The sequence below is a fragment of the Manacus vitellinus genome, unplaced genomic scaffold, assembly GCF_001715985.3.
Source record: "Manacus vitellinus isolate BGI_N305 unplaced genomic scaffold, ASM171598v3 scaffold_8_pilon, whole genome shotgun sequence".
In the NCBI taxonomy this organism is placed as follows: Eukaryota; Metazoa; Chordata; class Aves; order Passeriformes; family Pipridae; genus Manacus; species Manacus vitellinus.
The window spans coordinates 6,591,502-6,619,206 of record NW_021940864.1 but is presented as its reverse complement, the minus strand read 5'-3'; positions in this window follow the sequence as shown (position 1 = coordinate 6,619,206).

The following is a 27,705-nucleotide window of genomic DNA, read 5'->3' as shown; positions in this document are numbered from 1 at the left end:
GTCTTTTCAAAAGGGGAAAATCTACATACAGTTTGGGGGAAAAACAAAACAAAACAAAAAAAACACCAAACAAAAACTTCCAGAGATCTCCAATTAAAAATGAGTTCTACCATTGAGCGAAAGACAGCCTCACATACTTCCCTGAACTGGGACTAATGCCCCATATTTCCTACTCTTCAGCAGTCTCAATCTTATATAAAATACTGTTTCTATGGTTTGGTGGGATTTTTCTTTGTAAAAAAGGTTATTGCTGAACATGAATACAGATATTCACCCGAGTGCATAATGTTATTAAGTTCTGGGAGAGCACAACTTCCCTGCTGTTATCATGTGTTCTTCTCATTCTCTTCTTCTTGGGAAATTAGACTATGATTTCACAAGAGGTTGCCTCCTGAAATTTCTGAGTTTCCCTTACTATCACGAAAACAGTCAAAAAAGTAATAATTTTAGAAAAGACAAAAAATTGAGTGAATCCATTTTCTATACCGAAGCAACATTTTGAGGCTAAATTTACCTGCATTTATTTTCACTGAAAGAATGTCTCTTTTGATGCATTTTACTTTGAATTGAACAAATATCTAATTACAAAAGTGTGATGGATGAGAGCTGATCTCACCAAAAGAACTGCAAGTCTTTTATTTCAGGTTGACCTGACACAATGTTGGGGTTTTTTCCTTCCATTTTTCAGTTCAAATGTAATTGTTCAGACAGTCATTTGGCAGAAGACTTTACCATTTCTAAGGAAAAAATTGGCTTGGCTATCAAAAGCAGTTGTGGAAGCAAGCACTCCTGTTGGGACACATATCTATTGAGATAACAGGTACCTTACAGTCATGAAACGCACTCTCCAGCGTCACATAAAAAAGTTCAGAAAAAGACTGTCCCTCTTCCTGATTTTGATTGCCATCAACTACAGTTTCCCAATTTTTCCAATTACAGTGCCTGAAAACTTTAAATTGATGACAGTCTGAGACCGTTGTTAGATTGCTGTCAGAATGACAATTTGGCACTGAGACTCACTTTCAGGACTTCCTGTTCAAATTCCCTAGATGAAGGCAAACTAGTACTAGAGACGAAATGGAAGGTTCCAGGCAACTGGCATGTGTCTGCTTGATCCTGGTGGTCTTGCTCCACCGTGTATGTGGAACTTGATACATTTCAGTACACTACAGTCAGTGAAATTTTACTCAAACTTACAACCCAGAATTAAACTACCTTCTAAATTGCAAAAGCACATTACTAATGATGACAAGCTTCCCACACTGCACTTAAACCACTCTTTTCAGAAGCTACCATCCAGCACATGAGTATGTCATAAACTCCCTGAGTACCATGATGTCAAGTCAGAGAGGAGTGGTTTCACCGAGGTCACGCAAAGGTTGCACATGGAAGGTGAAAACAGGGTTTAGTTCTCCTGTGTTCCAGTAAAGAGCTTTGACAGCAGACCATCGTCTCTCACTGATGTCAGCCTCTGTAATAAATGATGTCTCCTTGGTGGGGAACTGCCCAATCTGACATCATTAGCAGATCTGGAATTGCTAAAAGGTTTAGGGCTTCATCATGTTTTGCTTTTAATTGAGCATGAAGCTGTCTTGGCAATAATACCATAAAAAGCCTTACACCCAAATAAAATCTGTTTGCATTGGCTGGTCTTCATGAAGTGATTCAGAACAACAAAGCTGCAACTTCTTTCTTCATGTCGGCACAGTTGTCAGGACTAAATATTGTGGGCTGCACGCCTTTGAATGAGATTAATTGCACAATGTTTGTGAAAGTGCAAAGCATTAGAAATGCATCTTGTGTGGGAAGAAAACAAATGGATCGGCCCTCCTCCCCTTTTTGGATCATTTGATCCCCTATTTGGATCACTATAAAAACAGATAAACTGCTGAGTAGGAGACAAATAAGTAGGGTCATTCTTGCAGGGAACTGTGCTTATGTCATGTTCACCCTGGATAAAACTAATATATCCTCATATGGCTTTGGAAAGATTTCTTCTTCGTTCCCAAAATGAATAGTTGACAGTCCATGAGAGAAATCTTTAAAAATAAAAGCACATTTTTAAGTTTAGGTAAATAACACATTAAACCTTGAATTTAAAATCATCTTTACTGGTACCATTTTTCCAGTGATCACTGTTTTTGCTTGAGTATGCCACTCTTAGTAACCCACGCTTTTGAAGATCAGAATTTTACAAATACTGAAAGATGTTTCCTCCATTCCCACCTGACTTCTGGTTCCCCAGCTCATGAGGGCATTCCACATGATCCATATGCCACATGTTTTAATTTCCAGAATGTATATTATCCATAATTGATTTAATCCCTCAGCATTGTGAACTGTAATTGTATAATAAAATAAATGAGTTGTGCCTGTTTCTTGTTCTCCTCAGCCCCACAATACATGCATTTTACACAGATGAGAAAGACATTTTAGTGTAGTGTCATCAGATTTATTCAGTTAAGAGCCCTGTTCTACCACACAGATTTTTACTGCTCATTTCAGCAAGAGCAAGGTCCCAGTCTGCAACTGTGCACTAATAGAGAATTTTCACAAATTTCTTAAGCCCATCTGTGAGGTGCCTTCAAAAGGAGTGCCTTGCCTTTACTCCATGAGAATCCTTGTTGACTTCTCTGTACAAATTCCAGCAACAGTGTGGCCCTGCAATCAGCTAGATCAATCAGCTGAGCTGATTGAGAGCTCTGCTAAAAAATAAAGTAAAATAAAATTTAGAAACAGGTTGTTTAACCAGATTATCTTGCTGCAGGATTGCTATTGCCAAAGCATGGGATAGGCATGAGTGTGAGCACACAATTAGGTGCACTGGCAACAGTGGAATAGTCACTTCTCTTACAGTTTGAAGTCAACTCAGCCTTGGAGGGTTATCAGTAAGAAATGTATATTTCAGATGTACTGGGCTGAATCCTTTGCTGATAAGTCAATAAACTTAGGTTATTGCTAGAGGGGTCTGGACTAAAAATTTGTCCTATTATAGCCAGTTTTCCCCTGAAGCTGAATATATTAGGTAGTTCTCCAATATAGGTGAAATATATCCTCACCACTCCTGTTTTCATAGAGGGCAAAGCAAGAAGATGTGTTCTTAACCACACGCCTGACACAGCAAAACACATTGTGCTTATCTGTTCATCAGCCCACAGCCATGATTCAGCTGCAATTATGACTCTTTCCCTGAAATAACAATTTCATCTATCATTATTATCATTATTATTACTATTACTGCACTATTTTTTTAAATGGCAAATACTATCTACCTTTGTGGAATGTAGGAAGGCTGTTTTACTTTTGATATTGAAAAGTTTTCTTTCAAAGTAAACATTGGCTGAACCTCAGAGTTGGTATACTGTTTAGGAATGCAGCCTTGCACAAAGCCAGAGGCTTTTCAGGGTGTTACAAGAAACCTCAGGCATTGCAGTCATCCCCAGGAATCAGATGAAAATGCTGTGTACACGTGTCAAAATGCCAACTTCAACTGTGTGAATATGTCAACATGACTTGAGCTGGTAGGAAGGTAGGAGCTGTATGAAACAATAAAAAGCATTGTTCAACAGTGTTTTCTAAAATGGATTAACTGCATTAAAAAAATAACTTGAAAAAATAACACACAAAAAACAAGACAAAAGAAAAGCTGAAATAGAACTCAAGAATGAGACCTTACTGCTACTCTTACAAAAGAGGTTAATAATTACAAGTACACAAAGAAAAGTTTGGAGTGTCCTACAGTTTGTTCATTTGTAATTAAGACTCCAGTGTTATTTTCATTTTCACTCCATCCCATATCCTTTGCTTACAAGTCAGAAAGTCTCACCAGCTGTCCCAAGATTGTCTTAGAACAGACTTTGTGGAGGAGAAGCAATCATTTCTTATAGGACACAAACTTTACACTATGAAACCTCCAGATCTAATCACTGTTTTTTCTTTCCACAACATAGCTACTCTCTCCAGCATTATGGGGACTATTCTCCTTACCATTAACATACTGTAGAATAGTGGCAAAACCTAGCTCTGTCCTGTCAGGTCCCTGTAATGTCATGTCCATCCAGGTGCTTGGAGACCCTGTGTCCCTTTGCAGCAGTGAACTTGGTCCTGCTATTCAGGAGCTGGAGAGGTAACTGAACAGCTGGAGAGGAAAAGGAATTAACAGCACTTCCACAGTCTCAGGTCTCTTTGCACAACTTGACAACTCATGTAGAAAAAACAGAATATATGAAGAGATGGAAATTTAAGCTCCTTATTCTGAAAGGGCAGTCTCTCAGGCCTCCAGAGTCATGACATCAGCAGTAGAGCCAGGCAGAAAATGTGAAAGACATAGAAGACAACTTTTCAATAAAACCATTAGGAACAAAAGATATTTTAATTCTGAGTTGCTGTCCCAGCCCCTTAAGAGCCAAATATCACAGCTGTCCCTCTTCCTCCAAGACAGCGTTTAAGCCAGGCTTTATTTTGCCATGATGCACTTTGGTGTCCACCTCTCAGAGGTGAGGTTGGCAATCAGAAGGCATTCTCATCAATGCTTGTCTTGACAAGATAGCCAAGGTCAGAGGAGCCTGGCTCAGAGGTAACCCAAGCACTGCAGCAGTATGTCACAACCAAAAGGATGCTGAAAAAAGCTTGGAGAATCTTCAAGGTCATATGTTTTCTGTTTTGATCTCTGTTTTCCGTTTCTAGAAAATAACCCAGCATTTTTTTGCACATACAAGTAAAAACACATTTCTGTCCCGTATTTCTAACTAGACTTAGTAGTAATGATGACTCAAAGTTGAAATTCATGATCTAACTGGAGACTGAGCCTCTCTGACTGATAACAGTAACATGAATAAGATATATTTGATGATGCTTTCTGGCTGGCAAGGGAAGGATAGACAATGTTTATGAGCCTTTCATTTGCACAGTGGTATAATGTAATGATGGAAGGTTAGAATTTGTCTAAGTGAAAGGGAAGATGCAAGATAGTTCCACATTCAACCTTCAGGCAAAAAGCAGAAGAAAGTCTGTCTGCACAGAGGCAGTAATGAAATGGCTCGATTGTCAAATAAAAATTAAAAAGCAGACAATTGTAGTTAGGAAATAAGATGGGAAAATTAGACAGATGTGAACAATCCTGTCTGGAGTAGTGAACCGGCATAGCAGCTAAAATCAACTAGGTAAGATGCTTAACACAAAGAATCAAAACTGGAAAAAATCCCACCCATTACAGATTGACCAAGAACTACATATTCTTGAAACTCAGCATGATTACAGTGATTTGGAAAGTGAGAAATCATTTGGAATGGGATTGAATGGAGACCCCACACCTCCTGGCATAATTATGCTAATTCCACAGAAGCTTACCCACTACAAATTATCATTATAGATTCTTTAAAATGTGAAATGTGATTCCTAACAGATGCTATGAAGGTGTCAAACAGATCCTGCTGCGAGCAGAACTGCATGACAAGTCACGTGAAAACTATCTGTTTCGGCAGCATAACCAGCAGAACATGCAATCATGAGTTTCACATTTCACGTTTCTCACTGAAATTAGGTAAAGCTGGAAGAACAAAAGTAACAATGCCAGGAAAATGGGTTGTCTAATGCACCTCGTGGCAAGAGCTGTTCAAAAGATTTTTTCAAATCCATTCTACCAAAGGATTTTTAGATTAGAATTGTTACGCTGAGCACCAGTGAAGGACTTCTGGCTTCCTGATGTTTGATTCTCCCCACAACAAAAAGTCTTGGAAGTCCCCCAGGGCACTGAGACCTCTCATTCCTGATAGTCAGCCTGATAGTCAGTATAGGATGGAATGGAACAGGATGGAATTACAGAAAGTTGAGGTAAGTACTTTTTGTGATAGTTTTTCTTCTCATTCTTCCATTTTGTTGACTCTGATCTAATATTCAATCTCTGCAAATATTAAAGAAGGTAAATCAAATGTTGGACTTGTGCCTCCTCTATAAAAAGTCAGAAATATTTCCCTAGTTTAATGCACATTCTTATTAAAAATCTTCTTAGTAAAATGAATTAAGGGAATCTGAAATAACTTATGAAATGTGTAAGTAATGTATATAGATGGCGTAGATATTGTTACAATCACAAAACCAGCCAGATTCTAGCGTCTCAGTTCAGAAGGGCAGGGAGAATTGTACCAAGCATTAAAAAAGACAAAATCCATAACGCTTCTGTGAGGCAAAATGTCCAGCAACAAGAAGTAATAAATTCAGGTCCACTAAAATATCCTGCTTTGGAAGCCAAAATATTTAATTTGATTTTCCTTTTTTAATACATTTTTATTTGTATATATATATGTATATATATTTGCTTTCACAGGGAGGGAATCATTATTTTTTTAAATGCAAGAATTCCAACACATAAATAAAATTTGACTTCAAAAACAACCCAAAAAACCCCCATGTTCAGATAATGAAATACTATCTTTCAACCTTATTGAAGTACAAGATAATTTTATTTTATTTTTAATGAAACTTCACTGAAACAAATTTTAAAATTCCACTGGAAATTTTTCAATATCCTCTGCCTAGTCAGATATACACAATTCCATCTCTGCAAAGTAATCTTAGCTTTACTTCAGAGCACTTTCAGATGTCAAATGAGCAGGGAGTAGTTCTCAGAGCAGCCTCCAGTCTGTCAGAGTGTCTTTAGCACTGGTTGGCACGGAGGCAGATTGTGGCCCTTTTTCATCTAACAGCTATTCAATGCAGCACATTTGTTATTCTTTGCTGCCAAGGAGACAATCTGCTTTTCATTTCCTCTGAAGAAGAGTGTAACACTATGAGTAAAACATCAGATATAATTAGGCAAAATGGTTGAGTGCCTGACTGAGCAGAGATATGGAACTGTCCTGAATATGAAAAATAACCATACACCTGAGAAAGAAACAAGAGAAAGAAGAAAAGTGGTACCCTCCCAACTGGAGTATGCAGAGGCTATCACATGTTACCCTTTTCTTGTGCAAGTAGGATATTTCCTAGGGATTGTGCAAACTAATCAGGTGTCCTCTCAAAACATCTAGCAAACAAAAAAAATTAAAATAAAACAAAATAAAATAAAATAAAACAAACCACACACACAGATCCTGCTTTTTTCCTACACAATGAAATAATATGTGCCTTAAGATGGAAAACCTGATTCCTACACATTTATAGGTTTGTATACAACCTGGACACAATTCTCCAGTGCTTTATGCCAATTACATGTGTGCCTGCATCTGAAAAATGTCCCTTAACTTACAGAATGAGGAGTTTGTAAAAAGTCTTTTGCTGCTAACAACAAATATCAATCAATTCATTACTGTTCACAAGAAGTGAACATTTTGAAACAAGAAAGCCTTAATTCTCATATTCCTCTGAGCCATCACGTGCCTCATAGACCAGGAGGTTATGGACGGCTGGACTACTCTCATGGAAATGCAGGGATCCTTCAGAAGAAAGCAGAGGAGTCAGCTATCAGGTAACTGAAGCTCCCACTTCATCAAAGCTGGACAAAGACCTGCAAGGTGCAATTAGAAGTACTACCAGTCCATCAAAACTCAGTAAATAGAGTATTGCTATGGCTAGTAAGAGACCACAGGCTTCATACTGACTCTGTAAGCCTTATCTGGACTTGTCTCAGCCTGCCTAGAGCTTTCTTTAGCCTGCCTAGAGCTTTCTTTAGCTATATTCCCTTGTAAAAGTAACTTTCTAATGACCAGGTAGCAATTGTTTTATCTGCTTTATTTCACTTGTCTTTGGTTAATTATGTTGTCCACCCATCATTTTTATAGATCCAGTTGTAAAAAACAGCTTTTCTGTACTAATGAATGAAGTAAACTTAAATATTGTCAAGAACAAGATAATTTAGGTGTAAAGGCAAGGTATGGCAGCAGAAAGCTTGAGGGTGAGGACACAGGTCACAGTGTAGATGAGAACAGGTGTGGGATAACCAGAGAGAGGCCACAAGACAGCACTGGTGGCTCTGGGGACGCAACTATCTCACTAATCAAAGACCTACTGACTCAAAGAATGTGTAAAACTGCTATTTAGGTGAATAAAGTGAACAAAACCAAGTCTTTAATAGGTGTACTCCAAACAATAAATCTGGAGATGCAGACTAATGAAAAAAACCTCTAGTGTTAATATATACTAGAAAAAAAAAATCTAAAAATAGTCTCAAATATACCCTGGAGTAAAAGGAAAAGGCCTTCAACATCACCTACATAGCCCTGTGTGTGTAGAACTTAGGACACTGATGAAACACTAACTCCTTTTCTAGACAGAACCCAGTGAGCCAAAGGGCAGGGTGAGGGAACGTGCAAAGGAGTGTGCATACAGCAATTTTAACTGCATTGTTATTGAGCTATTTTCTAGAATTGTACTCTATTTTCCTTTCCTTTAGTATTTAGATCTGGACTAATAATTAATTATTCATTAATTATAATGATAGCAATTCAGTCACACAAATAACATTTGACATTACAGACAAGATATTTTCTTCCTGCAGAACAAAATTTTGAGTGTAATGCTACTTTTCACTCAAGTATGATCTTCATACTTGCCCTGGACACCCATGGATGTAAGAAAGAGCAGCATGTCATTCTGCATTAATGTGTGACAGAGCAATAAATTCAGCACTGACAGTGGGAGAAAGATTGCCAGCTTTTCTTACAAGGACATACTGGCATCTTGTTTTCTGGGCTGAAGTAAAGTGACTCTGCTTGTGCTCTCCAAGCCTGACAGCTTCAAACATGAAATCATACCATCGCGGTTAGCCCAGCAGTGAACACGAGCCCTGCTGAGAACCAGGTTCAGACTACCCCAGGTTCAGCACGGCCCTAACACAGCCACAGCACTCCCAGTTTACAGCTGGCTCTCATCTGGCTGCTTCAGAGAACAGGCTTCTCTCTGCCTGCAAATCAGCTCAGAGACATGCTCCAAGATACAGCCCAGAAATCCAAAACACTCACGAAAACTTCTTGTATTCCCCATTTCCTTTCTATTCTTTCTCTCTCTCTCTTTTGCATCAGATTTTTGGGTATGGCTCCTCTCCAGGAGGGCACATGAATGCTTTACTAGCAAGAACACTGCCTACAATTTCACTAGTGGCTTAGGCAGTGATGATATTAGTAAGAAACACTATGTGGAGTTTTCTGTGACAGGATGGCCATTGCTGATCATCCCAAAGCAGCACTGGAGGTGAGGAAGAAGCACACCTCAGCACACTACAGCTCAGCACAACATGGTCCTCAAGTAGATTTCCTTCTTCATCAAATGTTCCTGTGCAGGACAATGCCTTTCAGCTACAAGAGGCAGTCAGATCTGTTGCTCATTTCGAGAGTGTGTTACCTGAATGAGTAGTGACTAGGGGACACTTTCAGCTGCAGCCAAAGAGGATGATGTGGGTCAGCAATGCAAACTGATTCAGTCTAATAATTGTCATAGCTGAGAATGTCAGGAGGAGATTTACAATGGTTCTGCAGTCTGGCTTTAGCCTTTAAAAGTTAGGGTGGGGACTGTAAGGAAATTGGCAGCTGATAACAGAAATGGAATGAAATCAAAATATCTATCCTTTGTTTATTCATCATCTTGAAATATTTATAATGGTCCAAGTACCCCTCCACCCACCTCACACTAGAGCTTTTAAATATGTGTCCAGATTCAAGACTGGCAGCATCTTGAGTCCATCCTCGGATTAACCCGAACCCTTCTACTTTGACCATTAACAGATACTTTAACAAAATGAGACCAGAACCTAAGCTAGCATCAGCTTTGTATTTGCTGTCTAAACCCAAACTAATATTAGGTGTTACAAGACTAAAATAATCCCTAATGAACCCAGGAAATGGCATCCTGAATGAAGTCATGCAAGGCCTGACTCCAGCCAACAGGCGTCTTTTCTACATATATATATATATATACATAAAACAAATTTGGGGCCAACTGCCCTTAACAGAGCAATGTATACTACAGGACCTATCTAACCCCATCTGACTTAGGTTTCTCCATTCTCTAATTATTTTCTTTAAAAAGAACTGTACACATAGAGTCCATATTAAAATCACGAATGCCCATAATGCTCCCAGAGTTCACATCTGCAGTTTTCTTTGTTCTCTTTAAGGCAATGGCTGCCAGTAGGAAGATTACATGTTGCCTTGAATTTTCCCAGAATATGTCTCCTTGGATCCAGCATTATGGTTCAGCCTCTTGTACACATGGAGAGGGCAGCTGGAACATTTCAGATACAGATGTGAACCTCTCCAGAGTTAATTATTCACATTATTGTTTGCATCTTAGATTTCAGTTACCCAGCTTGTATTAAAGTCCTACATACTATGCACTAGCCTTGGTGTGCCAATACCTTTTGGGAATTTCTGGCTGTAACTACTGCTTCATATGTACGCTCCCAGACACTTCTTGATTTGTGCAACTGGTAGTGAGATTGTGAACATATACACGGAAAAAAAAGTCTACTGGAAAAGCAGTTATTTAAAAAATTAGCAGCATAGAGGAGATTAAGGATAGCTCTTCTAAAACCCTTTAGCTGCATTCCTTATTCTCTATAGTCCCCATGCATTCCCTCCCTTTGCTGATCTGAAATTCCTAGCCCTGCTGGCAGTTCTTTGTGTACTGTTTTTGCTGAAATTGCAAGACATTTTGTCAAAAGGTTTTTGAAGGATGACACTTTCTCTCAGATCTGAAGGAACAGCTAGATCATTCCCTCCCACATCCTCCATGCACTTGCTACAGAAGATCTGTGTGGTGTTTATGATGATCTATTTCAGAATTCTTTAACATTGGACACTCTGGCCTCATAGTCTGACAACTGATTGATAAGTCTTCTTTTGTGGGCTGAGAATGACTGACCTTTTCCTCCGGGATTTCCATTATAGGGTAGCCCTGTGTCCTCTTTCTTGGCCAAGTGCCATGGGAAAGACAGCTTGCAAAGACAGCTCAAAGAATGATGTATGAATTAAAAAAAAAAAAAAGAAAAGAAAAAAAAAGAGGAAGAAGAAAGCTTTGAAAATCATTCAGCATGACTGTGCAGAGATAGTTTAATATACATGAGTCTTTTTATCATGTAAGAATTCTTTCTCACATCTCTGTGTTGACTCTGAATGTTAAGATGAGCATTGCTTTAAATAGGTTTCCCTGGACATGTCTGATCTCTAGGAACTCTTTAAAAACAATTATCAACTGGGATCAATCTCCAAACAAAATCCATCACACTCAAGGCGTGGATTTCCAACTTCACAAGCCATTAGTTAGGCTGGAAGAAGAAATTGCAGAAACTTAGGGTTTCCCTAAGCTCTTAAGTTATACAATCTTGTCAATGCATCAGAGGCCAGTGAGACCATTACTCGGGAATGGCTAATGGGAGGACGATAGGAAGGAAGAGTCAGCTGCTCAAGATGTGGGAAAGTCACACATGATCCCTGAGAAACTTCTTAGATTCCCTCTTATTTAATGAGGTTCTTTTCCTTCACCAGTTACTGAAAAGGTATGGATTCACAAAACAGCTGGTAGCTTATAGAGCTGCATTACCTGATTCATGTCGATATCACACTCACCCATAACTGCAAAAGTCAAACTGAAAGTCTGAGTTTCTAGAAAGGTTAGATAAAAAGAAAAAAAACAAAACAAAACAACCAACCAAGCAAACAAAAAACTACTGCAATAGCTTGGGGGAATAATGAAATAATGAAAATAACATGGGAAAACTTGATGATCCAAAATATTCAGTCCAACTTCTGTACAAAAGAGGTGACTACAGTTATCCAGACCTAAATTTTTCATGCTAGACAAGGGCTCCTATAGCATTTGTTACATATCTAGTCATTAAATACTTTCCATGAACAGCAATTTCTCAGAATCTTTCGATGTTAAGGACCCCCAAAAACATTGTATAAAAGGGAATTAAGAATTTAAACATGTAGACACTTTTTCAATCTCTGTTTGCAGGTTTCTGTTACTGGATTTTTTGCATGGATTTCTGTTGGGTTTATCCTGGACTTGTTATATTTATTTTAGGTAGAAGTATTTCATTAGTTCTATGGCTTAGGACCTGTCACAACAAGGGAGAACAGAGGGAGGTCTGGGAAAGCATTGGGATACCCATTGCCTTGGAGTATTGCTCAGAAATCTTTCAGCGCATATTTTGTCAAATGTTCAAAGAAGATGGGCACAGATTGAAGGAGATTTTTTCTCTCTTACACATTAACCAAATACTTCCCCAGACACAGGAAGATGATCATCATACTATTCCTGATGAAACCCAGGTAAACACAGTGCCCATATTGCTTACAAGTTCAAGCATTTAGGGAAGTCTGCAGAATGGAGACCTGAATCTAGAAACATTAATGTGTGCTTATTACTATTAAGTCCAAACACAACACCATTCAGAGATCAAGTCATCTATTGGGAGGTGTGTTTGGCCATGATTAGCAGACCAGAAAATTTGTCATTGCCATAAAGACCTTTGTGATACTATGAAGAGGAATCATAAAAAATGAAAGACCCTGCAGTGTCATTGCCACAACCCATACGGGGTTCAGTTGTAGGGTGGTCAGACTTTTATGCGAGATCAGTAAATTCTGGGACCTGCCAAAATAACTCACTCATGCAAAGCTCTGCTGAATGTGCTACTGCCTTCAAGCAACCCCAGAAGATTTGCCGAGGAAGAATTTTATAGGTTGGATATAATAATACTAAATCCTATGATGTGGGCCTAAAAAAAAAGAACATGATCACCTGTAGAAACATTTAACTCTTCTTCTACCTCATATGATTTCAGGTGGAAATGAGTATATTTAAATCTAGATTTAAATTTTTACCAAGCTTAAGGATTAGATGTGTTTCCTAGAAGGGTCATGACACAGCACAGATCTGAACTACCTAGAAGTAGTACTCAGCTGTAGATTTTTTAAAAATATATCAAATCCAGCTATTTCAGTTGTCACAGCACCAAGCTCAGAATCACAGGCATTTGTTTGAAATCTAGTCAGTATTAGCAACCAAAGTGAACAACAGAGATATAATCTAATACATTTTCTTTCTTCTATAATTCTTTTTGAAATTAGAGGTAACTTCATGAGTTAGAGGTCTTTATGAGCTGAGTCTTGGATTTCTAGAGGGAGAGAATAAGTAATTTCACTGAACAATCAATAACCACTGCAACAAAAGCAAAACGACAACAGTGGACGGGAAAGAGTGGGGACAGGGGTGCTTTAAGTCTTGAACTCTTTTATGTTGGTTTTTTCCATGCAGAGACATTGACATCTCATATTTTTTATAGTGTTGGACAACATCATTTTAAACCAAGACACTGCTTCATCTGACTGGCCTAGGAAGTGAGACTAGTGCTGTTTCCAATAGGACTGAAAACAGTATCAGACTTTCAAGAGGGGTAGTATGCTGTGCCAAGGAGTTTATCCAACTGGTAAGAGGGTATTGTCCACAGAGGAAGAAAGAAACCAGTATTCTTTGGTAAAGGACCCAAGTATACCTGACGAGCAGGGGCACCTTTCTCCAGCATCAAAGGTAATGGTGCAGCACAAAATTCAAACATCTGAGAATCTAATGGCTGAAAATTAAAATAAGCTGTCAGTCTGCTAAAAAAGATTTTTAATTCAAAATAAATCAGACTAACAATTTACAGATGTTTGGAAAGAAAATGTTTAAGTTACTCACATTCAGAGCCTGAGCCCTCCCTACCTTCAGTATTCTGCTTGCATTTCAATGGTTGTGGTGGCTTTCTCCCACTGCCTGCTCTCTCTTTATGCACAGCACAAACCTCATCGGTCGGCAGGTCTCGTACTCACCCTTGACCTTAAAATCACATCATTTCTATTATCTTCAGAGTTAAGCAGTGGAGATCAGGAGAGAAACTCAAGAGTTGATTATTCCTTAACAGAAAGAATTTATGAAGCCAGAATATATACACATATATGAATATATGTCAAACAAAGAAAAAGTCATATTTGGAAAATAGCAATTTGGTCAAAATGTGAAAATCTTAAGCAGCAAAATAGAGCCTTAGAGAAAGGAGTAGAGGACACATCTCTTCTGGGATTTATGCCAGCACTTTCTAAAAGCACATGTAAGAAGACCACCTGTGCTGACAAGCCAGAAAAGGAACCTCAAATAAAATCCTTTAAGCTCCCATCTCAGTTCAATCCTTCCAGCTCAGAGACAAGTGGCATGACAGGAGGATAGGAGGAAAACAGGTCAGCCCCCACCACTATGCTACTGGCTTTGCCTCTCCATCCTCTGTCCAGCCAAACCTTAGGTGATGAAGGACATGGCTACCATCTGTTTCATCTACCAGTATTTCTTAAAATACACTGTCCACCTTTTCTGCTGCCCAGCTAGGTCTTTCTTCACTTTTTTCCTCCATGATCAGAATTTATGGGAATTTTTTTCAGTATTGAACATTTTAATTTTTTAAAAAACTTATAATAATAATAAATTTAGCTCCCTAGTGCATCCAACTTCCTCACTGAAACTAGAAAACTAAATTTCTCTTTCTTTTTAGATGGTTATTTTCTATTTTGAAGTTTTCACTTGGCAAAAGTACTCAAGAAAAGAAGGGTCAGGAAATGCACCTTCCTAAAAATTCTACTCCTGAATGTGTCAGGGGTGGGAGATAAAGTCCCAATAACTTAATATGAGCATGCATTATATTTTTAAAAGTGGATGAGAATATAAAAGCTGAGAAAATTTAAAGTTTTTACTAAGCATTTTGCCTCTCTGATTAAAAAAATTATGTATTAGTATCTTTACGTTAGTGTTGGTCTAGTAAAAATTTTTCTTCCCCTGGTTCTGTAACCTGGGAAAAGACCAAGAAGGGAAGGAGGGTCTTTCATACAACCAGTTCATCCTGGAGGATATGAATGCAGCTGGTTGTGTCAAGGCACTGGAAGAAACATTGCTCAGATGACTGAGGTTTGGTGCACTGGCTTGTCCCCAGTGAACATATCACTGTGGGTCTTTCTTCAAAAATGAACTCTGGAGCCTAAATCACTCTTGAAACATGTTCAAAATTACCCTGGATGCATTCTAGAACATCAACAGTAAAACTGCAGAGAAAACTTTTCCAAATCAATCTCTTATGCATTTGTGCCACCTAGTGAACAAAACCAAGTTGAAATGCTTTTGTGAGAGAGAAGACAGATTTGACATTCCCAAAAATGCTTGTAAACTGGTTCTCAAGAGCGCTTTGGTGGTTCACTGGGTTACTGCCTTTGTCCATCACTGGTGGACTGCCAATTTCAAACCCTAGGACTGCAAATGAATGTGAACTGGCAAAACCAGAGACACCAAAAGATTTTTTGTGTCATAGGAAAAAAATCAAATAGCTGGATCTTACTCTCATCCTCTCACAATCCCATAAGTGACATTAGCAGTAAGTGTGTGCAACAGAGTAATGAGCAACTCAGACTTATTCTGTGTTCAGGTATATAGAGTGTAACAACCAAATTTAAACAACTAGTGTCTGCTGTTTTGCAAGGGGAACCTTAATATTACTCAAATTAATATCCACTTGGACTGTAAAAACCATACTGGTATTATCCTGGGACACAGTTTCCTATATAGTCATTGCTATTTTGGGACCATAATACATTATGAAGACATAGCATTATTCATAGTAATAGCAGCCTTGAGGCCCCAGCCAAAAATAGGGAAACTTGAGCGTAGCTATGATTTACAGCTTAATCCAATAAGAGGGGAAAAAAGGAGAAATCCTCATTTTACAGATGAGAGTGATGAAGTTACTAAGTCGGGCAGAGCGTGTTTATGCTGTGTATTTTAGGCCAAATCCAGGGCCTGGTGACAATAGTGAGTTAGTGTCTGAGTGTATACAGTGTATATATGCACGCCTATAAGGTTCCCTTGTCTCTGGCACGATGCTCCTGCATGGCTTCCAGGACTGCTCAGACCAGGAGCTTTCAAGGATTCAAAATCCACATAAACCTCCTAAAATGTGAGTTGATTTTGGTTTAGTTGGTGTAATGTAAAGCTGTGGGCCTTGTTTCCAGATTCCAGGCCAAAATCCCTAACCAAGTATTTTGCTTTGAGCCAGTGTGAATATTAAACGACAGCAATCAGATCCTGTGAAAGATGTTGGGTTTGTTTATCAGTATTTCCAATGTAGCAACTATCCTAGCACTAACTTTCCTCCCACAGTAATAAACTCACTTGCACATTAAGCAACAGGTCCACAAGCTATGAAACAGTGCCATCTAGTGCATAATGGAGGATAGAATAAACAAGCTTTTTTCCCAAGGGAAAACCTCCTGAAGGTAACTGCTGAACACATAGTTAGCACAAAATTTCTGATTTCAGTTGCCTGTAAAATTTAGGTCTGGAGTATACAAATTAATTTCTATCTGTTCAACTTTTAAGCTCTTTCATTTAAGTCTTATGCAGAGAAAGCATTTTCCTTACAAGAAATTCATAGCCACCCCAAAATTAGGTATATATTTATCACAGCAGTATCAGTTTCACAGCCCGTGTATTGAATTCTACTAACAAAGAGTAAAGCAATCAAGGAAGAATCACTAGTGGGTCTCAAGTAATGAGACTGGTTATGATTGCTCATTAAAACCTTCTGATAAGGCATTTAAAAGATCTAAACATACAAATTTACAAACCACTGTTTTGCTTCTGAGAGCAGCACTGTAATTAATTCAGAAAGCCTAAAGATGCCGGTTATAGCACAGAAGACTGTAAAAATAAAAACTTCCAAAGCAGCATCAGACGATCTTCAACACACCTGCAAGCAAGCTCATACTGGAGAAGCCAGTGGATCATTTCCCCAAATTCTCCACATCTCTGCCATGATAGTACACAGTGCTATGCAAGGAAAATGAGATGGTCTACTCTAAGAGTTTAATTTATAGGATTACGCTGCATTGCAAAATAAAACCACTCTTTACGTTGGACAATGGCCAAGTTCCTGCTCGAGGTACGATACATTGCAGTGCGTGACAGTCACCGAAAAGGGATGTATGTCCACTTCCCCATAGCCCCATCACAGAATGGTCATTCTTCCTTAGTACCCATAGGAAGCTTTCTTCATCTTCCTGCTCCCGGATCTCCCCCAGATTCTTCAGGACATTGTTTACCACTGTGACTTAAAAGGTGTGCATGCCCCATAAGGAAGTACAACCTGTCTATAAGGGATAAAATACCAAGTTTGTCATTGCAATCCTCTTTTAAAAGCTGTATTATTTTTGGACCCAAATATACATTAATATCTTCAGCCACACTTGTCTGAGCAGTGATTTCAGCAATTTTCACATAGTGTATTATTCTTGTCAGAAGTATTACTATGCAAGAAATGTACAGGTTGTTACACTGATAATTCAATAGGCAGATGTCTTCCTCTGAACCTGCAGTGATCCAGCTTATCCACGTCAGCGGGAAGCACCCTGGTACCACTGGAAGTCTCTGCCACTGCACAAGGTGCACAGTCATGACTGTTTGCCCTGATTTAAGGATTCTGGGGCTGTTTCAGTTAGACCAGAAATGTCAGCTCAGGTGTCTTGGATTAAGTCCAGGTATATAATTGCATTCTTCCTGTCTACGTTTCCCTTTTGCTTTTTGTTGGATAAACTATTCCTCATGCTGCAGCTTAAATTGTGTTTTGCTGCTCTGTATGCTAAAAAGCTGCCATATTCCACCCCAAACTTGGCTGTATTTAAAGGATGGATTAACTGTTCTTTATGTATGCAGTTTGGAACTGAAGTGCATGGCCTATTGTGTGTTTTAGGATCATTGTTATTGAAAATAGTGGTTTACCACTGGTATCTTCCCCTTCTACTCAAGTCTTGAAAAGTATATGAAAAATAGACCACTGCAGAGAGTGGGTTAACATCCACAATTAACCAAAAATCAGTATTTGGTTAGAGTTTGATTGTTGCGACATTTTTCTGGAGGGGGTTGGGAGGGAAATGGCCTCTTCAGAATTAAGGAAAAAATAATCCACTTACATCATAGAAAGCTGGAATCACATCAAAGGCTGTGAAAGCTCAGAAATTGGCAACTTGAAATCCGCTAAGAACTGAAATGAATTTATACCTTTTTTTAATAAAGCTGGAACAATGATTCAAACAACTTAATCCCTTAGCAATTTCACAACCTTTTGTTACTCTTCAAAAGTCCCTCTCTTGTCATGGTGTGTCAAGTCACCCATTTAAATCTTTTGCATATTTGAGACCAAATTCTGCTCTCCTGATTGTTTGATGCTGTTGAATTCAATAGCACTGCAGATGTGCTTGGGAGAGCTGCAGAGCTTGGCCTCTGGCCTTGACACAGAGGGAATGCCAAAGTGGGGCAGCACAGCCTGAGGACAGCACACAACTCTGTTCTCTGCATATCTGTGTTCTACTGCAGCCCTTGAGAGAAAGTCAATTAGCCTTCATTTTTAAAATGGGAGTAACACCAACCTGCTTCCCAGGAGAGCTGAAAAGCTTGAGCACAGCCATGTTACAAAGCCTGTTTGGTACCAATGTGCAAAAACAGGCTCACTGGCCTTTTTGAATTAAGTGCCTATATACACACATGATCTCTTCAGCCTGAAATTGTCAGTAGAGTATCATGCAGCTGCAGGATGACTGATGTAGCATCTAAGTTCCTATCTAAAGTGTAAGGCATGGTCTTCTTGGTGCCAGAATAGACCCTCTGCTGGACCTGTGGTGCAAAAAATGCTCATGCCAAGCTCCAGGTAGTGAAAGGGCACTAAGGCACATGCCTAGGGCCCCTTCAAGCCAAGAGGGGTATGAGTCTCAGCACAGAGCAGTGAATAAACCAGATGTGATCCTAGTCTATTCCCCCTTTTGAAGGTACCTCAGTGCATAGCCAAGGTAAAATGCATGAAGGAAAGAAGTTAAAGGAGCCCAATACTGTAGTTAGGCATTTGAGGTGCTCAGCTGCAACAAGAGTGACCTTTTAGAGGCCGGTTGGGTGTTGCATTAGCCACTGGAGATAAAGAAAGCAAATAACTGAGGAAGCAGTGGGATCAGCAGCCCTAAATTACCCCCTTCAGATCAGTAGCTTGACCACTGCTTTAGGTGCTGGTTTCAAGCTGTTAACTGTAACCCTGATGCAGCCAGACCAGCTCCTGCTGGCGCCAGTGCGATTTCTGGAGCAAACACCACTCTTTCCCTGAAATCATGAGATGAAGCTTTACACACACAAGCACACACATGCCTGTGTTAGTTTTCTGCAATGTTAATCCTGTTTGATCCCTGCACATTCTAGGTATAAAGTTACTTTTGCACATTTACTCTGTTGACAGCAACCTTTACCAACCAGCAGTCCTCTGTTATCTCCCTGCAAGAGCTCAGGACTCCTGTACTGCAAAAATAACCCCTTTGAACAAGAGCTGGCTCTTCTGCAGAGCTGCTAGTATTGGGAAGACAATGTACTGAAGAAGCTCCCAAGCGTACCTCAAAAACTCAGGTAGTAGGAGCAGAGCTTTCGCAGTGCTTCTTGCTTGCTTTAATCTCCTTCCTTAAGACTTTGTGATCTTTTACCTGTCCTTGTCTGTGAAAGAAAAGCATTTGTTCCTCATGTGTTTACTCTGTCTGGTAGGAAGCATACAGCTCTGGCAAGCTCTATGTATATTCAGGCGGACTGCATCACTTTGGGAGCCAGGAAGAGGGACAGAGAACACCCCAAGCAGCTCTTCTAGAGCCAGGTGAGACACAGATCGTTCATGGCTTCCAATTTGGACTATTCCTGAAAGCCAAGATGTCCAGTTCCATACACTGAGCATCATGACAGTACATGGAGGGAGGTAAACCTCTGCGGAAGGCCATGGCCCCTAGAAACCTCATCTGCTACTGATGAACATCTTGAAAGATGATGAAATAGATTAAAAACTTGCCAAGATCTCACAAGAGCCCTTGCTAATGCATTTCCTTCTGGTTTAAATATTTAGTGGAGCAAGGGCTAGAACCTGGTTCTCCCAGATGCTCTCTATTGGAGAGCATTAGTCTCCAGGCAGTTTGGTCATTCTCACCCAGGAAGCACTTAAGGAAAACTTTAATGGGTAAAATTTTGGTTTATTTCTACGAACACTTAAAAGCAATAGACCATGTTAGTGAATCAGGGCTTAGCCTCCCTCCAGTTTTAAACTCAAGGTCCTAGTCTGGTTGACAGTCATATTTAAATGACAGTGACTGCCCAGTAGCAATGTCAAGTGAGGGTGCTTTACAAGCACGATAATTACAGCAGTTAATTATTTGCACAGAGTCATAGGTGTGCACAGCAATACATCGTTTAGACAAGTCCCTACCCCAAGGACCTTACAGTCTAATCTGGACGGACACAGTACAAATAATTAAAGAATGACCCATGGAAGTAAGAGCAGAAGCGAGTCTGCGTTCATAATAGCGTTCGTCTGCTATTATGACTGTGAGACATGCTGACCCCTCTGACTAGCTCGTGTTGTTGCAGGATTTGTTTTCCAAATACGTGGCAGGCACAGCAGCTCTGGAGCCGCAGCAGGACGGGGCAGCGGCTCCGCTCCGTTCCTGAGGCTCTGCCGCCCTCCCGCGGCCGCTCCCGCTCGGCCCGCTGGCCTCGGCTGGCGCTGCAGCCCACCCTCCTCTGCCAATGTCATCTCGTATTGATGTGCGTGTGGCGTCCTGCAATCCCCAGTATCATTACTCTGCCAGCTGAGGTACCCCTCAGCCTCTTGTGTGTCTCAGAAAATGAAACATTTTCCATCCAGAAAGCATAATTTACTGCCTTTTCCTTCAGAGCATAGATGATTACAGAATCATAGAATCACAGAATATCCTTAGTTGGAAGGAATCCACAAGCACCATTGAAGTCCAGCTCCTGGCCCTGCACAGAACAGCCCCAACAATCACACCATGTGCCAAACGCTTCTTGAACTCTGTCAGGCTTGCTGCTCTGAGCACTTCCCTGGGGAGCCTGTTCTAGTGCTCAATCACTCTCTGGATGAAGAACCTTTTCCTGACACCTAATCTAAACTGCCCCTGACACAGCTTCATGCTATTTTCTTCGATCCTGCCGCTGGTACCCAGATCAGGAAAAAATCCGATACAGAAGTTGAAGGCCATGGTACTGTGTGGTCAATAACACATATCCATACAGGGACAAGCTAACGCCCACAGCAGAACTATGAATTTCTAGAGCTCTTATCTACGTTACAATTCAGGTTTACGTGAACCATTTAAAATAAAATAAACAACATTCAAATAAAATAAACAGCATTCCCAAGCCAAAGAAAGGAGGGTTAGCTTTTGAGGAAGCTCAAAAGTAAGTTCTCCACTGACTAGTAATTTTCCAATTTCTAAACAAATCCTTTTTTTCTAAGAATAATAATCCATCGTCATTGTTGTTGTCATTATTGTTATTGTTATTATATTTTGTTGGGGTTTTTTTATTTATTTACTTACATTCCAGGCCTCCCTAATGTCTCCCATTTCCACTGGAGACTACAAATAGAGGTACCATCCTGCAGAGGAGGAAGGTGAGTCCTGCACCAGCAGGATCCAGTCTGGATCCTGAATAAGGTAGAAGAGAAATTTTACAGCCTTGGTGCACTCACACCTGAAAGGCTCTTTCGAATGCACATATCTATTCTTGTGCAAGCTGAACAAGAATTCCCTCCTTTGACATGGGTACCCTCTTTTGATTATGTACTATGATTATGTGCCATGATTAGTTACAAATGCCAGCAACATCTTCTGGATTTCAAAGAGCTAACTCTGAAAAGCAGAAAAGCTGCATGAGTGAAGAACTGAACCAGCTCACAGCAAATGAGGAAAAAGACTTCGAAGGACTTGGGAAGATTTCTTCAGGAAATTTGAAATAGCAGCAAGAAAAGCCACAGAATTAGTACTTTGCCAGGGAAATCTTCCCTGTTTCTTATAAGCACCCCTGACAAAATTTTTATGGGACAAAGAATTCTTGCTTGCATTTCCATGAAATAAAAAAACAAACATATTTACAGGACCCAACAGGTCCTTTGTCCATGCGTATGCCCAGAAAACAACAGATAACCCAGTTCAAAAACCTGGGTTATCCCAGTCACACAGCTCAAAGGAAGAGATCAGGGATGTCCTAGCCAGCTGAACAGCAAATGTTTATTGCATAAGAAAATTGTGGTGATGTAAATATTGTTAGGTTGCCAAGGAAATTGTAAAAAACTTCACACCCTCCATAAATGTGTACACATCTTTGGACAAAGACGTCTCTATGGCTTTGGGACAGAATGTGAGAGACATGCTGAGCCTTAAAATATGCTTGAAACTTTACAGTGTGATATTGGAAAATCCAGACAATCCATTAACCTTTTACATATGTATGCATACACGTATTCATATGTGGATACAAACAGCAAGCTGAATAAAATACTCAACACCTACACTTTAAATGGACTTTATATGGACACCTATGCTTTAAAAATATTTTTTCCATTATTACTGATGTATACTTTAAATATGCATTTTACGAAACAAATAGCAAAATCCCATCATAAATATTGATCATGTAAAAATGAAAGTATGAGGAAGATACAAATTGTTCCAAACTCAACACAAAAGTGTGAAATACATTTCACTTGCTCAGAACAAACCAGTATAGGAAATTTCTCATTTCTGTAACAATTCTGTCCATTTCTGTCTCATTTTGATTTTCTTCTACTTCCTCACCTCAAGACTGTGAAGAAATACCCTTTATACATACACACGCACTCTTACTATACTCTTGATTTCTCCAAACCCCAACAGAAGAATCACCCACAAGTCATTTTTTCCAGTTTCCAGAGAAGCTTCCCACAGTAATTACCCTCCCATTAACGATTTATTACTTTTTATCCCTTGCTTTTTAATTTGTACCATAGAATGCCATGCTTAACATTCAAAATTTATTCCTTATTGCTCAAGTCAAATCTGTACGTTCCTTTACCTATGGCAGGGACAATAAGAATGGTGACAATTGTTCTTCAGTACAAGAGCAGACTAGTTTATGCATCCCTCACCTTACATTGGCACATTATGAATAAAGACGCTATACATCACCTGACTAATGCAAACACAAAGCCTGTTTCTACTAAGGCTGTATTACAGGCTCTTTATGTAGTATGTGAGCAATATTAGGCAGCACAGAATAATATTGCTCAGCTGCAATAAGGATGAACCTGAAGAACTGAAGCTGTAGATGGCAGGAAATCATGCAGAGCTTCCCACGCTGACATCAAGCAGACTGAATCTTTGACTTTGGGCTTGTCACAACTGCACCGAATTGTCCTATAAAAATACACTAAGGATCGCAGTTTCCTGAACTGTACTCAATACAGTCATATTTCTAGGGAAAGCTATGTTCATAATTCAGTTGGCAATTAAGTTTTTTCCCATTAAAATATCATCATGTGCCTCTTGGAATGCCTGAGCCTCACGTTGTGCATCATGCAGAGTAACATCGTGCTACACACATTAGAATTAGCAGTGACCTGTGTTGTCTGTGTTACACATCTGTGTTATCTTGCCATGGAACAAAAAACAAGTGTGATCATACCTGGCAAATCAGTGTGATCAGCTGTGTAGTAAATAATTTCTTTTCTTGATGTATTTTAACATTTGAAGGATGTAGTTTAACAGAAAACAGCAGTAACCAATCTTATGAATACACATGACATGTAACCTAGTTTTTCCCAGCCATTCTATGCTTACAGACAGTTGGAACTCATTGGAAAATACTTTACATTGAAGACAATCCAGTTCCAATATGGAGTAAAAATTCAACCACTTCAGATTTTTCTAAAAAATAGAAATTTCCAGCATCTCTTTTTCTGTGTGTAAAGAAAAAAAATATTTTGCCTATGAGAAGAAAAACAATTAGCCTTTTTTTCTCCTCTCTCACTCCATTTCCTCAGAAAGCTCCAGAGGTGAGCTAATTGAGGTGTGTCCCAAACATAAAGCACTGCCAAAAGTCAAGGCCAATATGTTCTGAGCAGAAATTCTGTTTGCTCCTTTGGAGGATGAAACCACAAATACCAAGGGAGGGTTCCCAGATAAGTTTCTGGAAGTCTGGAAGACCCAGCATTGTTCTCAAAGCTTTCTGACAAACCCATGCTGAGGAGAATTCTGATGTACTTTAAGAGCAGTGAAGATCCTGACATATCACCCCAGCAATGTAGTCAGTTACTCTATTTAGGTCAGTATCATCCCTATTACAACTCACCAAACTCAGCATTTCTCAAAATAAAAAGCCATGTGAAATCTTAAAATGTTTTACCATACCTACACTACATGACTCCATCTGTAGAAGAAAATCACTGGAAAAAAACACAGTCACCTATAGAAATATTTAGAAGTGTAACTTCCAAACAATTCTCCTCATTCAAAATGATTTACATCTTCTTGGACGCTTCCAGCTAAGAAATTAAGCTAACTTGTCCACATCAAACTGAATAAACAGCAGATTGTTCATTACAATCTATTAGGACAGATTTTTATGTTTTCTTAAATTTCCATGGTGAATCTTTGAAACAGTTGCATTCACAGCTGCTCTTCAAACATCCACATCCAAAATGTGGAGATATCAGGAAGTCAGCTAAGATTTGATGTTGTCTCCCCAAAATAACCGAAGAACATACCATCTTATGCAACCTGGGTAGCACAGAATTTTCCAGAATTTGAAAGATAACATAGACATAAAACTGTTTCCAAGAAACATATTTGCAATAACCTTAAGCAAATATTACATGAAAGAAAGCAGACTCTGCAACAAAAAACACAACTAATTTTATAGTAAAAGTCTACTCATATCAATAATATCAGAGCACATACATAAAGAGAGCTCACATGATCCAGGGTTACAAATATTATTCAGTATTGCTAACACTCACTAAATACTATTTATACTGTCCCAAAGAAAAAGTGGGAAAAAAAATCCCACATGTGATCACTTTAACACCATAAATATTAAAATGCCCATCAACCTACAGAGTTATGTGTCTGCAGCTGAAACGTTTCTTAAGTGACCTGGGAATGCTCTCCACTTATCTTTTGTGTCAAAGTATGAGTGTAGAATAACAGTCTCCATGGGCAATAGGTGAAGAGTTACAATATTGAGTATTCACAACTTTCCTGAGCTTCCAAGAATGTAATTTAGGAAGTTTTAATATGTTTAGACAGATGACTGGAGCCATGTGAATTTGGCACTTTCTTGGGCACAGTTCTAAAATTCAGGAGAGGAAGTGTTCTTATGTAGCTGTCTCCTTTATGAACGTCTGCCCAATCATGGTTGAAAAGAGACATCCAAATACACTCCAGATTTTCAGTTGGGTGGCAAGGTGTTCTCTGCTGAAAATAAAGAGGCCATTGCTGCAATTTGGGCTGCTTTTGGCTGCAGGATCCTCTTTCATCTTTGGTATGTCAGAAGCTTCTTTTGAAAACTAAATGTCCAAAACATAAATATGAGGATGAAGGGGCTGAAAATAGAAGATTGGTGAGAAGAGATAAGTTGTTTTTAGAGTTGTTTTTGCTCAAGAGACTTTTGCAGCTGGCAATGCTAGGCCTGGGAAAGATCAGTGTGGGAAAATCCCATTTATTACACCTACTGATGCTTCTCCTCTGCCTTTTTTTGAGATGTAGGAGATAACACTTTCTCATAGAGACAGTTGAGGTCCCTGTTGGGAGAGAGGGAGATCGTAAAAGCACAGGGGAGAACACAGCCTTGAAATGATGCATATGCAAAAGGTATTGTTATAAAAGCACCAGAACCAGCCTGCTGCACTCTTTCACCCACTGCATGATTTTAGCAGTGTATTTAGGGTGTCTGACTTTGGAATAAACTTTTCTTTAATACCTTAGTCATGGTTTGGCCATCTGGGTTTACCTGTGTGCGTATCAATGCTTACAGTAAACATTTACCTTGGACAGCTATTCCAGTGGTATCCTGCAAACGGCTCTTGAATCTACTCTCAGGAGCAATTAGCCTTGACTTTAAAAGCCAAAATAGCTTTTTATCATTGGCTTCTCCCAGTCAGATACATAACGACAAAAGCAAATTTAGAAGCCATTCTTGGTTTTTCCTGATAGGTCAAGTGTTCTTTACTGATACATCAGGACTTGAAGAATTCTGTATGACCAAGACAGTGCACCAGGCAATGGTGAATGCCGTAATTGAACTGCTCCGGTCTCATAGCTTGAAGTTCTCTCTGTTGAAACATATTTTCCTATTCTTGCATTCTTTCCTTAACAGAAGTTACCTTTTTATTCTTATGAAGGGATGAACTTGTGACTGAGATATTGGGATATTGACCAGAACTACTCTGCTTGAGGTACAGAGGAGACTGCTCAGATACTCAGCAGACTCTTGAATGTCAAGATATCCACTCTTATTCAGTGAGTCAGGAAAACACAAAAATTTAGTGGGCTGAGGCTAGAGATAGTCCAATGATTACACTCCCTCTAGCTTTAGTTCATTCTATAAATCTATTAGTTAATTCATAAAAGGCACATTCTGAGGATCTATGCCAATTGCCTCCAAAAGGCAGACTACAACACTTCACATGCAGAATCTGCATGAAATTACTCTGTGATATTTGCTTATTAGCTCTGAAAAAAAAAAATAGACTGGTGAAATCTTTACACACACATTCCCCCAGGAAAATTATTTTAAAATGTTAAATTTCAGTAAGTGAAGAAGTGCTTTTCTTCAGCTCTCTACTTAGAGAGTACCCATGTATTTTCATAAGATGGCCAAGATGTGCAAGCTTCCTGTTTTCTGCATTATGAGGTGCAAATGGTAATTTCTCCTTCTTTTAAAGAGCATTCTCATCCATATTGAAAGGTCCTCTCACAGCTATCTTCTGCCTTCTCTTTCTAATGTTAAACACCAAATCCATTCACACTTTGATTAATCTTATGAGACCATGTTTCTTGCAACCCTGATCCTTCTCAGCCTTATTCCCCAAAGGCCTCTCACTAGCAGGTATCTTACACTAGGAGTGAGCCTCAGAAACTGACACTGTGTCAGTGGAAAAATAACAGGACACTCCAGCCCAGGTATGGCTCTGCAAGTGGTTTTCCCTCAGCCATCAGTAATGCCACAGAGAATCACCTCTGGTCACATCAGGGGAGAGGGTGTGGGGGCTTTCTGGAGTCCACAGCCAGTTGCTTGCTCTTGACAAGGGGTTATGCTGTCAGAAGAGGAAACAGATGTGTTTCCTTACATAGTCCCCTCTGCTGTAATTTTTGGCTGTGATTACCTGGACACACATGAAATCTTGGAAAATGAAGTTCTTGAAGTGGAGATTGAAATGGAATACTTTAGTTAAAATAATATGACAATTTTTAAATTAAATTAATTTTAATTTTATATTTCCTCTTAAATGTTCATTACCCTAGTGTGACAAACGAAAGTTGTGTCTGGACAACAAGGGAATAAGACATTTCCATACATGTAACTATGGAGTTTTACCAAAATTATTATGTGTTTACTCCTTGATGTTTAGGTTCAGGGGAGGTAGCCTGTCTGTTGTTGAGATACTGACAGGGAAGACTGCTACAGGCCCAATCCCTTCTCTCTCTGCAGGGGGGTGAAGGTGCCACTGTACTCTTTGCAGCTGCCGGTCCAGGATGAGGAGGATGGAGCCTGTCAGAGGGTGTTGCTGTGGCTGACGAGGCCAGAGTGGACTGTGCTGCATCTTTGTTTCACTGCACTTTGTAC